Source organism: Trachemys scripta, chromosome 19 (genome assembly GCF_013100865.1).
Source record: "Trachemys scripta elegans isolate TJP31775 chromosome 19, CAS_Tse_1.0, whole genome shotgun sequence".
NCBI classification, from domain to species: Eukaryota; Metazoa; Chordata; order Testudines; family Emydidae; genus Trachemys; species Trachemys scripta.
In genome coordinates, this window is record NC_048316.1 from 6,350,953 (window position 1) to 6,366,197 (window position 15,245).

Below are 15,245 nucleotides of genomic sequence, written 5' to 3' on the forward strand. Positions count from 1 at the left end.
AAGCATAAACATGATTGGCGGTGAGACTCCAAAATAATCATTCACCAGTCAGTCACAGTAATTTCAAATGCTAGTTTGAACATTGACTTCTGTTTGGTTCTCCAAATCTGTGACTGATTTGGATCTGCTCTGTAATTTATTAATATTATATGTTCTGGTGTTTACTGTATTAATATATTGGGTTAGTTTAATATGAGGGTGTCAGGAAAAAAACAAGCAGGAAGGTAAAAGAATGGCCAATAAGTCACTTCTCAGCAAACTCTTCAGACTTAAGAGACAAATGCTAGGAGAGGAAGAGGCCTGCAAACACAGGAGATCAAAGAACTAGGGCATGTTTAAAGGCTAATGCCCCCTCAATAGAAGGGGATAAATAGTTGTGCAGGGCAGCCAGGCTGAGACACAAACCTCTATCACGGGAGTCTAAAGAAGCTAGCCCTGCTTAGGTTACCATCAGAGCATGATAAGGTGGAGATGGAGGTACGTTGTTTTCTAATCCTTTTTTGTCTATGTGCTCTGTTCCTACTGTAAAATAAATAGTTTGTTTTAAAAAGCTGTTTTGTTGTTTGCCAACGGTTGTATATTTCTGAAGGGGAGAAGTGCAGGTTCCTGGACTCAGACCTTCTGAGTAAGCATTGTTACACAGGTTATTGCAGCTCAGGGCCTGGTCTAAGGTCATATTTATGTGAACAATTCGTCTGTGGCAAGTAGGAGCATGAATCTACTCCATGCTAGCTTGCTGTGGACTAACTGTCCATGTGGATCCTGCTGACGCACGTTAATAGATTGTTAATGCACTTTAATCTAGTTCTCTCTGACACAGAACTAGATCAAAGCGCATTACTGAACAGTTCATGTGGAGCTTGATGACACATTGACAGTGCTCGGTGTGCTAGTGCAGGGTAGATTCACACCCCAGCTTGCCATGAATTAAATGTTTGTGTAGAAAAGCCCAAGAGTGGGAGAATTGTAGAATTCACTCCAGGATATGTAAAGATGCAAGGCCTAAGACCTGAGGGGGTGTACTCAGAGACCAGAAAGGGACAGAGGTGCAGCTAGCTCTATAACGGAGCAGAAGTGACAAGGACGAGATTATCTTCAGTTTGACATTTTCATAGAGAATACTTATAACTTAAAAAAGGGAAAGCCAGTTGCTGAGGTTAAGCAGCAGGAGAAAAGAAGGATAAAAGAAGAAACCATGTCTGACTGTGTAAATCTTAGTCTTGGAGAAACACCATGCACTGCTCTAGGTAAATGTTTTTTAGTATTAAAACTTTGCCTTGTAAAAAGTACCTAATGTTGTATTTAAATTTTTAGCCTGCAAAATTTCTCTAGTTTCTGGTGACTGTGCGAAAAGAAAGCATCTTTGACACATGCTAAGGATTACTTGAATTCTGGATAGCTGAACAGCATTTTACATGTGTCCTATTGTTGCTGGGAGTAATTCTGATTTGTGCTCCAGCTGTTGTCAGTTGTATTTATGGTTGAATATCTAATGCTACCACACCCCTCTGAGAAAAATTTCCTTTGCTTTCCTTCTGAAATCTACTGCGCCATCCACCAGCATTCCTAATTATGAAATCTGGATTGTCCATAATTAGAATGTTTAGTTGTTTGCTTTTATTACAATGGGAGATGACATAAGGCTGAATACAAGTATGAAGGATCATAATTAAAATATATTGTCATCATCTACAATTCTTTCAAGAAAGGAAAAAAATTGTAATTGCAAAATATGCAGTTCCACAAACTCCTTAATGTGGCCTTACAAACTTGTTGTGAGCATTATAGCAGGTAAGGCACCAAAGCTGCTTGTTCACACTCATTCAGTCATCAAAAATTTACTTGGTCCAGGAAAGTTGAGTGAGTTGAATTTTGCAAGGCTGCCATAAGGTAAAGAATCACAACAAACCAAGGGTGAGTAGGCATCACTGACATGAAAGTTTTGCCTGTTTCTTCTTAACAATCATGGTTGTGATGTACCCTTTCATTTTTGCTCTCGTAAACCACTCTATTCATATTCTAAATAATCTTAACTGCTACCTGCTTTTGTAATTATATTCCCCTCTGCATAAAGAAGAATTAGTTTTTTTCCTAAAGTCAAATACTTCTATACTTCTCATCTATTATGTAAACTATGTAAGACCTTTTACTTGTTAGCTGGTTCTAAACTTTCTGCATTTTATGTTCCAAACATCTATCGTTCGTGTTCTGTTTGCTTATTTGTTTATAAGCAAATTCATGTAAATTTCACTTCTGGGGTACTAGCATGCATGTTGTTTTGAGGAAATAAGTTGCAACAACTGAGAGTCTTATTGAAATGATGTCTATAAATAGAGGTGCTCTAGAATTTTATCTAAAGTGTATGGCTCTTTACACAGGTATTTACTGTGGGTGGGTTTTTTGTGTTTTGTGGGAAGCTCAGACAGATTACTCACAGATTTTTCTGACAGAAGAATATACAGTTGTTCACTTTTAAAATTACAAGGTAGCTGCTTTAGAGACTGAATTTAAATGACCAATAGTAATGGTCGGCACATTCTTGGGACAACTTGAATTTGTCATTTGAATGCCTGTGGCAACTCTGATTATCCCAGTCATTTTTTACCAGGGGAAAATATGTAGCTGTTTTAATATAGGTTATTTTATGGTTTTGAACTACATGGTATTCTGCAAGAATTAATGTTTAAATATATTGTCGTTAAGGCTTTAAAAGTGGAAAATCTAAGGGCAGACAAGAACATTGATCGGTTTGAAGATTTGAAATCATAGAAACTATGGCTATATCATGGCTCTTGATTCCCTATTTATGTATGCATTATGAAACCCTGTGATATTTTGTTGCAGGGTTTCTTTTGTAGACTTATGCCATAAGTTCTGTTTTGATCTCACTAGAATAAACTATATTGACAGGCTCAAGATGAATTCTTTTCCTCTTCCTTGTCCTCTGTATACTTTTTTTTTTTTTTAATTGTTGGGCTGACAGTTCATTCGCTCAGACCATGAGGTTCGATACATAGCATGTTTTGGTGCAAAATATTGTGCTGTATTTACAGTAGATTTTTGCTGTATTTAAAATGCATCAACATAAGCATCAAGTTTGTCACACTGAGGTTTATGATGGTATCATATAAATTAATCTTCCAGCTCTGGTCATACTCAATAAATAAAATAGTAAAATGTATCAAAGTAGGCACTTGTACGCTGTAAGAATCTAAAAAGAAATCTAATTCTCATAGCTAATTTTAAATTGTAGAAATTCACATTAGATGTATGTCCTAGAAGATGCTCTTGTCAAAGTGATCTAACAAAAAATGGGGCTTGTTACTTTCCATAGGTCTGACAAAATAAGGCAGAAAAATGGGGGCAAGGATTCCTGTTGTGATTGTATCCTGCTGAAATCACCGAGACTCCAAATCAGATTATAATATGCCAGGCAAGGAAGTAAAAGTTCCTGTACTTTATTAAACTATTAGAAAGGATAACCTTATGTTGCATTGGTGATAGTCATGTAACACTCTTCATGAGGTAATGAATATTAGGGGTGCTGAAGATCTTAGTGGATAGAGACCACTGTCTGTTAGGTGAAAGTGTTGTCTGTACAAAGATCACCAACAGCTTGCTTGATGGTTTTTATAACAATTTAAATTATGCTGCAGATTACGAAGTCCTGAATTTTCATAAGCACTGGCTGCCACACTGCCTGGCAATCAGTATGCACCTCTTCTGTGCCTGATAACTTGTTTATTGTTATGACTGTTAAGAAATATTTCTTGGACTTGTAGCTGAATGACCCATAAATTCAGTGTTCTAATTTTTAAATTGATGTAGTTATTTTCATAAATTTCATAATCTGGAGCCATACACTAGAGTCAAAGTATTGCTGACCCAGGAACATGTGTTGATAGGCAATGAAAGTCAGAATGACAGAAGGCAGAAACTGCAGTCATTTCAGCTTCTATCTACACCTTCATACTATTTGGATGCAGACTCTGAAAAACTGGGTGTCTTGTTGTTCCCTGGACCTTACACTGAATTCATCAGGCTCAAAAGTGTAACTTGGATGACGAGAGAATTCTTTGTAGGTTGGTCCTCGCTCGCACTTTAAACTTTCTCAATGGTTTAAAAAAAACCTTAGCGGTTCATAGTTATTTTTTCTGTGGGAGTTCCCTTGCCTAGCACACTCTCAGAAGCCCTTTTAGTCTAGTGCTGCTGCTGACATCATAAACAGTTCCTCTTTTCACTTTCAAGAGGAGCTCCAGTGGCCCAGTAAGTATTTCAAAATATGACATTATTTTTCTGCCACCTCTTCATTGCATGTATGATTGTAGCAGCCAATATATCATGAACCTCTAATTAGAATACTGCTTTATACTAATTTGAAGTAGTTGTAATTGTGTATGGCGATGATATGGGAAAATAAGATTGTATTTAAGAATCGCTGTGTTTTGAAGTTTGAGATAGTATTACTTGTCAGGGCTAGAAACAAATTGTGTATATCAGCCCTCTTGGGTTCCCAAGTTTTGGACCTTGAAGCTTGCTAGTTTTGCAGAATAGGCACTGATCAGGGTTTTAATGCAGAAAGGTCCAGTCCAGTGTGCAGAACATAAGTGTGCTTAGCTTGTAAATTCCATGTCTTGTACAGAACCAATCCCACTGTTGCTGCTTAACAAATAATAGAAAATGTTAATAGCACAGTTAGGACGTTTACAGAGATTAGCAACTGAGCAGAAAAATTAAATTACTTCAAACATGTTGATCAGCTTTTTTGATTAAAAATATTCAGTTAATGTCCGTAAATAAGCTTCCAATTGTGTTCTGCAATAGCTCTTCCGTATTTTGAATGCTTCTGACAACTATGATGGGAGAATTGGGACTTCATGGACAATCAAACTACAATCACTGCAGCTACAGCAGGTTTTGTTAGACAAGTTATTAGCTCTTTGTAGAAAAAGTTTGTTAGAAGCTGCATAAAATTATTAGAAAGTGAAGTCTTTTTGTTGAAAGAGACATTGTTGGGATAAAAATTCTATTAGTTTAGTTTAAAAGTTTATTACCTGTGTCATCGTCATAGTATAAATGGAGAAAAATAAAGTGTACTCAAATATTTAAAAATCCAATTTATCTTTCACTGTTTGGACAATGAAGCTAGACTAGTCAGTTTCAGTTTCCTTTCATAGTCAATTTACTTTGTAATTCTCAGCAAAGCATTGTACTTGGATTTCCAGCACTGTAGGGAAATGCTTTATATAAACACATTTGTTAATACAAGTATATTTGTTGGTAGCAAGAAGAAATCCAAAAACACTTTAAAAAAAAAAAAATAGAACCGAAATATATAGGGCTTTTAGACCCAGGTGTAGTAGTTTGTAGATGTGGCTACTTGAGTGTTCTCTAACCTGCTGACACTTCTTAGTGTTGTATACATAAGATTTAATCATAAGTTGTTTTTTTGATGCAATTTTGTTGCATTTTCCTCAAATCCTCCACTTTGTCATTGAATAGAATATCCTGAGAAAATGTTTTTTTGTTTTGTTTTTTTTAAGCTGTGTAAATTCCTTGATAATGGGGAAGATGTTTCAAGCCACATTTGAAGTTTTGTGGCAAAGCATCCTGGCAAATCTCCAGATATAAGAGGATGGCCTGCATATAATATAATGTGATCTTTTAATGTTTCTAGTCACTTGCAACCTCTTTTTTCACAAAGATAAATATGAACTCATATACTAAACTAGGTCTTGAATTTCCTTCATGCTTGTTAGCTTGAGGACTAAGTCTACAATCTAGAGTGAAAAATGGCATGTCTCCAGGCTGGGCCTTGAAACCATGCCCCCTTACAGTTTAAAGGAATATATGCTGGCTGTCTTGTACTATAAGTAATTAGAATATATTTTCAAATAACTTTCTATTTACTGTATTTAAAAAAAAAAACACAAAAAACATTGTTCAATCCTTCCCTCAGTTGGAGTCCTTTTCAGTATGTCTTAAGGCCGTAATACTGCAAGGGGATCATCTTGCACAGTTCCGTTAAAGGCAGTCAGTCAGTGGTAAGAATCGACATGGCCAAAGTGATTTGCAGGATCAGGCACTAATATTACAAGGTTTTTGAAGCAGGGAATTTGCCTTTATCTGTATGGTAAAGCATAATGTTTATCTATAGTGGAATATAAGTAACCAAACTAATTTTCAATACAGCTTGTATTCCTTTACAGCACTAAGGCCCCAGTCCAGCAAGACACTTAAGTGTGAATAGTTCTGCCAAAGTCAGTGACATTATTCACATGTTTAACTTTAAACATGTGCTTAAATGCCTTGCTGGATAAGGGCTGGTGGCCAGAACACTTTTTCCACTAATTCTGCACATGGAAAATATGCCTAGATGTTTTTTAGGTACAATTGTTAAGATTCACACTCATTGAGAAAAGAGTTTAAGAACTCTTTGCTTAGGTTGACCATCTCTCCTATTTTTGGATTGTTGGAATCTTATTTGTGTGGATTAATTCACACTGCTAAAAGTACCATTGTAGAAGTTAATACAATTTAATTGGCTGCCTTGGTATACTTTAGAGAGACAAGGTGGGTGAGATAGTATCTTTTATTGGACTAGTTTCTGTTTGTGAGAGAGACAAGCTTTCGCGCTTACACAGAGCTCTTCTTAAGCTCTTCTACCTTAAGGCTGTTCTACGACAGACCTTACAATTGCACAGCTGTACTGATGCAACTGCGACACTGTAAGGTCTCCTGTGTAGCTGCTCTATGCCGTCAGGAGAGAGCTTTCGCATTGGCATAATTAAACCTACTGCCACTTATTAGAAGTGGTATGTCAACAGGAGTGAGTCTCCTGCTGACATAGCACTGTCCACCCCTGCACTTCTGTCTGTGAAACTTGTTTGGTCAGGGGTATGTTTTTTTCACACCCCTGACTGACAGAAGTGCTTGTGTAGACATAGCCTAAGTGATGTGATGAGAACAGGAGCAATAAATGATCCTTGTCAACTTCACTCAATTTCCTGATTAACAGGCATGTATTTGTAAAGGGAAAAGGATTACTATGCTAGTTTAGATATAGTCTACACAGCAAATTAAAATATCTAAAGTAAATTGTAAAATCTTAATTTTTAATTTTATATTTTGAGACCACTAAATATTTACCGTATTTACTTGTTCATTAGTCTGTTTGTTTATAAGCCGACATCCCCACCCCCAAAAATGGAAAGGTAAAAATAGCAAAAACTGTGTGACCCTTTCATAAGCTGACCCTATATTTCAGGGGTTGGAAAACTTTGGCTCCCGGCCCATCAGGGTAAGCTGCTGGCGGGTCGGGACGTTTTGTTTACTTGGAGCGTTTTCAGGCTTGGAGCCCCTCAGCTCCCTATGGCTGCGGTTCGCCGTTCCCAGCTAATGGGAGCTGCGGGAAGTGGCGTGCGAACCGAGGCCATGGGGAGCTGTGGGGCTCCATGTCTGCAGTCGCTCCAGGTAAACAAAAGGACAATGTATTAGATACTCAATTCAATGATTCCATAGAGTTTTTAAAATACTTTAATTTTGGTGTAGACCCGATTATAAGCCGACTCTTGCTCTTTGATGCATCATAAGCCGAATATTTTGGTAAAACAGTGAACGAGTATATACGGTAATTAGCACAGTGTACAGAATAGACAGTGATCATTTAAAAGAAATAAACTAAATTTTTTTTTTTTTTAAAGCATTGATGGATTGCATGCTGGGTGAGTCTTTATGCTCTAGATTTAAATATAAATTAATTTTTCATGTCTTGAATGTTCCTATTTTTGACTACCGATATCTATGTTTAAACAAGGTATTGTTCCAATACAACCACTCTTCTCCAATTTAATCCCATCACGAAGGTCCTAATACTCATATTGATGTCACTTCCAGTGCAGTGGTAGTGTCATCAACAGCATGATTTATGATTTTATCAAGGTCAAGCAGCAGGGGAAAGCTTTTTTGTTAAGGGACAAGTACATTATTGTGCCCAAAGCTCAAATTGATTTTTCACAGGCAGTTGGGAGCACAGTTCCTCCCTATCATAAAATAGCAGCAGAGTCAATCCACATTTTCTGCTGCAGACTTGAGGTTTTGGTAATATTTCTAAGGCCAGGTCTACACTGCAAAATTAAGCCGACCTAACTTAGGTTGGCATACAGCTGCCGCAGTAGTTGCACCTTGGCTCCTTTTGTCAGCAGTGCATGTCCTCACCAGGAGCATTTGTATTGATTGTACAATCAGTGTGAGGTATTGTGGGATGGCACTTGAAAGCCTGTAACAGTCGATGTAAGCGACACAGTGTCTACATGACCACATCAACCTTAGCTCTGTGCTGCTTGTGGAGGTGAAATTATTAAATTGGCATAGCAGGGCAGTTATGTTGGCAGGAGTGAAATTTAAGTGTAGACAATTCCATAGTTACATTGATATAAGCTGTCTTGCATCAACTTAACTCTAGTGTTGACCAGACTTAAGTGTTTTTAACCTGCCATCACCCCTTGGTTGCGGATGTAGTCAATGGATCTACATAGTTGTGAATCTATTGGCCAAGTCCCCCCTGCACCTCCTTCGACCTATTCTATGTCCTCCATGTGCCCATAGGTAGAACTTCAATGGCATGATCCCTCAGAATCTTGCTATCCCTTTGTGGTGGAACTGCATATATATATATTTTTCCAAGACTTCTTTAGCTTGTATTTGGGCTGGAGAATGGAGTCACATAGCCAAAAAGACGTGAACCATAATTTGGGAAAGGGACACAAAGTGAAAAACTAACCAGATAACTCATTGGTTTGTTTTTTTCCTGCAAGCAATCTGCAGTGTGAGAGTTCTTTGTTTCTCAAAGCATGTAGCCCAATACTTCATCTGGTTTTTAAGGAATGGAGCTTGAAATTAATTGAGCTTCAGGGAGCGTGTCTCAGCCCACATGGAGTGATAGTAGCATTGGATATATGTGCATGGAAAAAGCAGATATAACTAAAAATAGCATGTGCCCAAAGAAGGAAATGGGGCATTCGGTTCTTATTGTTTGGCTTTCCTATTCTGTTCTAAAAAATTGGAATTAATAGTAACAGATGTAAAAATATTTTACTTGTGTCCATAGAATAATTCTGAACTTTAGGTACTAAGAAGATGGATTTGTGTATTCAGATACTTAAGGCCCCATACGTTGCACATTAGAAGAGATTATAAGGAACCAAAAGTGAGATTTGGGGCTGACTGTTGCAGGAGGGGAGCACAGCTGATATGACCAAATTGCAAGGAGCCCCCCTTCATGAGCATTGCAAGTCTGGGGTTCTGGAAGGAGCAGAGGCTTCTCTGGATGGTACTTGTTCCCTTGAAATCCTGTGGATTATATGGCGCAAAACCCTGAAGTATCAAAACTTCCTCCCTCCTCAGTGGGACTAGTAGCAGACAGAAACCAATGGTAGAGTGGCCACATTCAGAGCTTGTTACGTGGAAGGGCAGCCTCTTCATGATGCCTTGATATGATTGCAAGCCCACGCCTTGCATCACTTTTGTGTCAACTAGCATTCGTCCACCCCATGAGGCGTTAACACTGGGCATTCCATGTGGTGGAATGCACAGAACTTGTTTACCCTTCCAAAGATTTTTCCACAGCAGGGGATGATATGAACCATGACTTGAGTTTAAAATGTCAGATATGAAATTGCAATTTTGCAACCGCAGTATTTTGAACTCTTGAGGGATGTTAGTTTTGATACTTTCGGATAGTGCTATCTTAAATACTTATTTTGGAAAGTAAAGTTTTGGTCAAGAGGCCTTTTTTAGGAATAAATAGTCAAGTTCTTTTTGTTGTGGTTGATCATACTTTTTTCCTGCACAGGTTGTTCTTGTAGGCCTCTAGGCTGAAACAGCATTGCTAATTCTGTGTTCAGCCTGAGGCCTTAGCTACGTCAGGCATTTTTAGGAGATAAATGTTAGAGCAGGTCCATGGCAGGAACACTAAGGAATGCATGTCTCAGGTGATGAATGACTTACTGCCGTGTGGTCCTTACCTACTCAAGTCATATCTACACTACAGCGGCACAGCTATGGCACTAGCTGTGCCATTGTAGCGCTGTAGTGCAGACACTTCCTACCTCGCTGCAAGGGGGTTTCCTGTCAACGTTAGTTAATCCATCTCTCCAAGAGGTGGTAACTAGGGCCACGGAAAAATCGTTCTGTGGACCTAGCTGGGTCTACACTAGGGGTTAGGTTGTCCTACTTATGGCACTAAATTTTTCACAGCCCTGAGCTACGTAACAGGGTTGATCTAATTTTTAAGAGTAGACCAGTCCTTGGAGCGCACTTAGACAACATGGTGATTTTAAAACAAAAACAAATAGGACCCTGTTTAGTATTTCCCTCTCCTGCTGCCACCTGCAGAGTTGCACTAGTGTTAACAGCTGTAGTGAAATGAAAGTTCAGTTCAGCACAGCCAGGGATAACGCTATGGCTTTTTGTGCATATATTTGATATAGCTGTATGAGCAATCTTTTCTCTTATTTTGTTATTCCAAGTAAAAATTTTGTCATTTTAGTCCTGGTCTACACGGGGGAGGGATCGATCTAAGTTACACAACTTCAGCTACGTGAATAACATAGCTGAAATCGACGTACTTAGATCAACTTACTGTGGCGTCTTCACCACGGTGAGTCAACTCCTGCCGCTCCCCCATCAACTCTGCCTGCACCTCTTGCAGCGCTGGAGTACAGGAGTCAACGGGAAAGCACTCGGGGTCGATTTATTGTGTCTAGCGATCCCTGCTGGATCAATCGCTGCCCGCCAATCCAGTGGGTAGTGAAGACATACCCTTAGGTGGCATCTCCAGTGCTGGAAGTTTGTAACGGAGATAGCCCATTCTGTATGGTCCTCTGCTAATCTTTTTGTGGATGAATAGTCGCTTTGATCCACCCATATCAAAAATTCTGTCACCCTCACATACACATGCTGTAGAAACTTTCTGTGTTTTGTGTGATCTCTTTGATTATAAACTCATTGAGGAAGGAACTCTTATCTTTTGTACTGTACAACAGCAAACACGGATAATACTTAACAATAATACATTTTTATTCTAAATCTTCCTAAATTATTGTATTCCTTCTCTTCTGCAGTTCCTTTCACCCCACCTGGTATTCTGCTTTATGTTCCTGTAACTTCATAACTATAGGAAATGCTGGCTTCTGTACGCTATTAGTACTAATGGGCCAGAAGTGAAAATTGACTGGATGGATCATCAGAGCAGAAAAAGGGGTAGTAGCTTGCTTCTTTAAAGTGCCATTGTCTTTTGCTACTGAAATGTAAGGTCATCTTTGCAATGAGTGTGACCATGGGGGGGGTTGAGTTGTAATTAAAGTGTAGTATCTCAAAAAATAAGAATACCAGAGTTTGTCTTGCACAAATCAGTGTAAAAGGAATTTGTTAAAGGTGAGGATGCAACAAACTTACCGTACAAATTTGAACTTTGCTGAAGAATGAATCAATTTAAATATTCTGTTATAGCTGCTGTATTCAGTTGTTTTACCTCAGTATTGAAGGCATCTCTTATTAGATCAGAATGGTTGCTATACATACTATATTTACTATGAACAGCTGGATAAAAGTATGGTATGGCACATCATTAATTTTCTGCTTCTTGCTAGTTTGTCCTATGATACTGTTGTCAAATATCTATATAGGTTTGCTTTATTTGGAGTATATTATTGTGAAGGGTTAAAATAAGTAATTTCTTTGCTACTTGACCACACTTAGACAGAGAATTGCTTATCAGTTCAGAGAAGATTATGAAGCATGTGAGGTGATAACATTTCCAGAATTCGGTAAGCAAGGGCGTGAATATCCTTTTTTCTTAATGAAACCTCAAGAAAATTGCAAATTACCTGTCTTTCAAGATTGATGTACTAGATGACTTGAGTATACCCTACTTCATTATCTGATATTCACAGGTCCGGTGATGAACACTTCTTCTAAAAGGCCACTTAAAAACCTGTAGCAAAGAGAAAAATAAACTTGATCACTCCAGTTTTTCTTATAGTTAAGTTGATATTGTGTAAACAATCATTACTTTTATAAAAATTGTATTTGCAACACTGAATGAGGTTCATCAGGTTGATGATCTCATTCTTTCATGATTCATTGAACATTATTAGCCTAGTTGGGGAAACTAATATATGAACAGAGAACCTTGAAGGTGTTTAATATTTAAAAATCAAGTGAGATTGTTGCATCTGAGTCTTGTCATTTAAAGATGTCTAGGAATCTTTGCAAAAACAAAATGTCCATACTTTAATTTGCGTAAGCCTTATTCATGCAAGTCAGCATGATAGTCAACTGACGCTTAGTAGAAGCCCTTCTCTAGAACAATATGAATATTGCAGGTCAGGAATAAACTGTGCTGGCTGAACTGTGTGTGAGGAAACAAACAATGCTTTGTCCACAGTAAGCTTGACTCCTCTCACTTTCACTACAGCAAAATCAACTCAAATTTAAGAGATGTAAAAAAATGTTCATACCCATTCCATAACTTATCAGCACATCAAAGAGTGAAATAGTTTCCCTGAAACTAGTTCTTTTATGGAATTGGTGCTCTTGTGTGTGAAGTTTCAGAGGCAGTTAAAAAGTGGCCAGTCTCTAGTGCTCAGGATCCACATATCCACCAAAAGGTTTTCGCTCTACATCTTGGGAAGCTGCCATATGTGAGCTGCTAATCTTAACTTTTGCTTTCTTCTTTAGTGAGAATCTGATCGGAGGGAAATATCTCTGCAAGTACTTCCACGAATGTCATGTTTCACACCAGTTCTCAGATCATTCATGGTTCTGGGCTTCCCTTTTACTTTCCAGAAACAAAGAACAGATTAGTTTTGTCAGTCATTCTTGAGTGACAGGATTTAATGTCTTTGAACAGAACTGTGTGATTTCTGTCTTTGGGTAGTTTCTCGATTCCTGTCGGTTCTATTTTTTTTGCTCCCCTATTAATTGGCTTTTACCTCCTTCAGTGGGCAGTTCTTGGAGCTTTCAGCTCTTCAAGGAATAGATTTTTCTCTCCTTCAGCAACAGCTCCATTATTACAGAGAGAGGATTAAAATAGCAGCAATCAGTCAAAAAGGAATTGAAATAGATGTTATAACTGGGCTATATTGATAGACGGGCCCTACAGAAGAGTCAGACCTTGGCCAGACTGTCTCTGAACATGGAATTGAAAAGCAGTCTTTGAAATGTGGTTTCTAAAGAAGTGAATGTCCTGGGATACGAGTTTAGTTTAATCAGAATACAGTTTTAGAACGGTTGTCTATGTAAACATATTAAATCGGCTCACATTACCCACATTCTCAAATTTAAAAACAGCAGAGGCACCACCAACTTTCCATCCCAAGTAGGTTGTCTTTTTTTTCTTCTTTTCTGACACTGAGCCTTCATGAGTTTAGTCTCCCTGTTCTTCTCAATAAGCAGCATTATGATTACAGGAACATCCGTAGAGAGTATTGTCATACGGGCCCTGAGCTATTAAGAAGAAATGCTTTATTTTCCACTAGAAACATCCTCAAAATGTAACTACCTGAAGGCATTAAAGTTGTACTCTATGCTAGCAATAGCTTTGTGGGCAAAGAGAGTGTGCTGTCCAACAGAAGTGATCTCCTGGGCTGGAACGTCATCTTGTGTATTTTTGACTGTGTTCACCCAGTTAGCTACACTTGCAGCTATCAGCTGTTGGAGCTTTTAGGAGGGCACTCCTTATTGTGCTTGAGAAAATGAATCAACACGACCATTCTGTCTGGATGAATGTTTATTCAAATCACTGTTGAAGTAGTCAGCGAAGACTGGATGATATATTCCCTTTGGTGTTAGTCCAACTTGTTAATTGTATCGTGGGGTCAGTATTAGGCAAGAGAAGAGGGAGTCTCTGAATCTGTTCTTCCTCTCAAGAGCTGTGTAAGTTGATTGCAACACATCTAGCTTCTGCTACCATTGGAAGTTGTACACTTTTCAGTGTAGAATGTAGTTTGGGTGAGATCTTATTTTGTTGCTTTTGAGTAATGTAGAACACTCTTTTGTAGCATAATTTGGCTTGGTGCATAGGGTTCTAGTATTGGTCAAACCAGTTTTCCGTCACTAAAGGAACAAAGTGGAACAAATACAACATTATCTCTTGAAGATCGCTTTTACAGCCGCCTCAGTAAAAAAAAAATAGCACTTTTACGAAACAGTTGTAGCCTGTATTCTTCATTTCACTGGTTTCATGTGCTCAGTATTCGAGGCAATCAAGTAAGGAAGGATATGAAGACTATGGTAGCAGCATAACCTTGTGTAAATTCTAATTCATTGAATTGTCTAATGGAGGGCACATAGTTTAAGAAGGGCTCCGTATTTCACTAGCCTAGCAAAGATGTGTGTTAATGCTAAATGTACAATATATTTCAAAACGGTTCATGAAGTAGGTGTTTAAATGTGTTGAAGCAACTTTTTGCTACAAATAAGTTTATCTTTGAAAACTGGTTAGGAGGGAAATGTTAAATTTTTACTGTAGGTATTTGCTAGGTTATGATTACGTCATTGGTTGCTCTGTCACAGCTGGAATTAGTTGTAAATTGCTTGGATCAACAACACAGACTGCTTCCACTCCTTTGATTTTAATGCATATTTTTTGTTTTATGCTGCTGTTGGAATTTCCCTTCTTTAAGCTCTCCAAAACCATTAACTCATTGATTCAGCTGATCTAGTAATAAGAGATGACACAAATTCTAAACATATGTTGTCTCCATACTTTAAATTTTCTAAAAATTAAATTGCTTCTAATCTTCACTTTACATAGTTGTCAAACAACCATGTACATCTGCATGTTCATGCAGATATTTTATAATACACCCCAGTTAAACCTTGTTTCATGATATGGTAATTGTGTGTCCTTTACAAGTTTACTTCCCTTTCCCCCCACCCCCATTGCAGTTTTACAGTTTTTCAATCCACAGTGTATTTTTTTTCTCTTTATCCCAGGTTTCCTAGTGGCTCATCATTTTTTGTTCTCTTTTAAATGTGCTTCAAGCAGTCTTGAAGCTAAAGATCTTTTTATTACGATTATAGGAAAAACAACTGTGAAATGGAGCAATTTTCTTTGCATCCATTGAAAATTGGACCAGAGTTGTTGTGGCCAAAATTGGTTCTTCCAGTCTTGACAAGGAATTACTAAGTGAACTGTTGTCTGGTGTTGTCTGGACAGACTGCTACAAGTTCAGTTGGTT

At 38.0% G+C, this 15,245-nt stretch overlaps 2 protein-coding genes across 3 annotated transcripts in view; one reads left to right on the forward strand and one right to left on the reverse strand.

Annotated features, from left to right (window-relative positions):
* Positions 1-15,245, reverse strand: part of CALML6 (calmodulin like 6) — a 196,199-nt gene that overhangs the window by 72,406 nt on the left and 108,548 nt on the right. For both annotated transcript variants that reach the window (XM_034753031.1, XM_034753030.1), the window contains one exon: positions 11,889-11,995. The gene's annotated coding sequence lies outside the window, so the exon portion shown is untranslated. The remainder of the gene's footprint in view (positions 1-11,888; positions 11,996-15,245) is intronic.
* Positions 1-15,245, forward strand: part of GNB1 (G protein subunit beta 1) — an 83,220-nt gene that overhangs the window by 5,789 nt on the left and 62,186 nt on the right. The gene's annotated exons all lie outside the window — the stretch shown is intronic.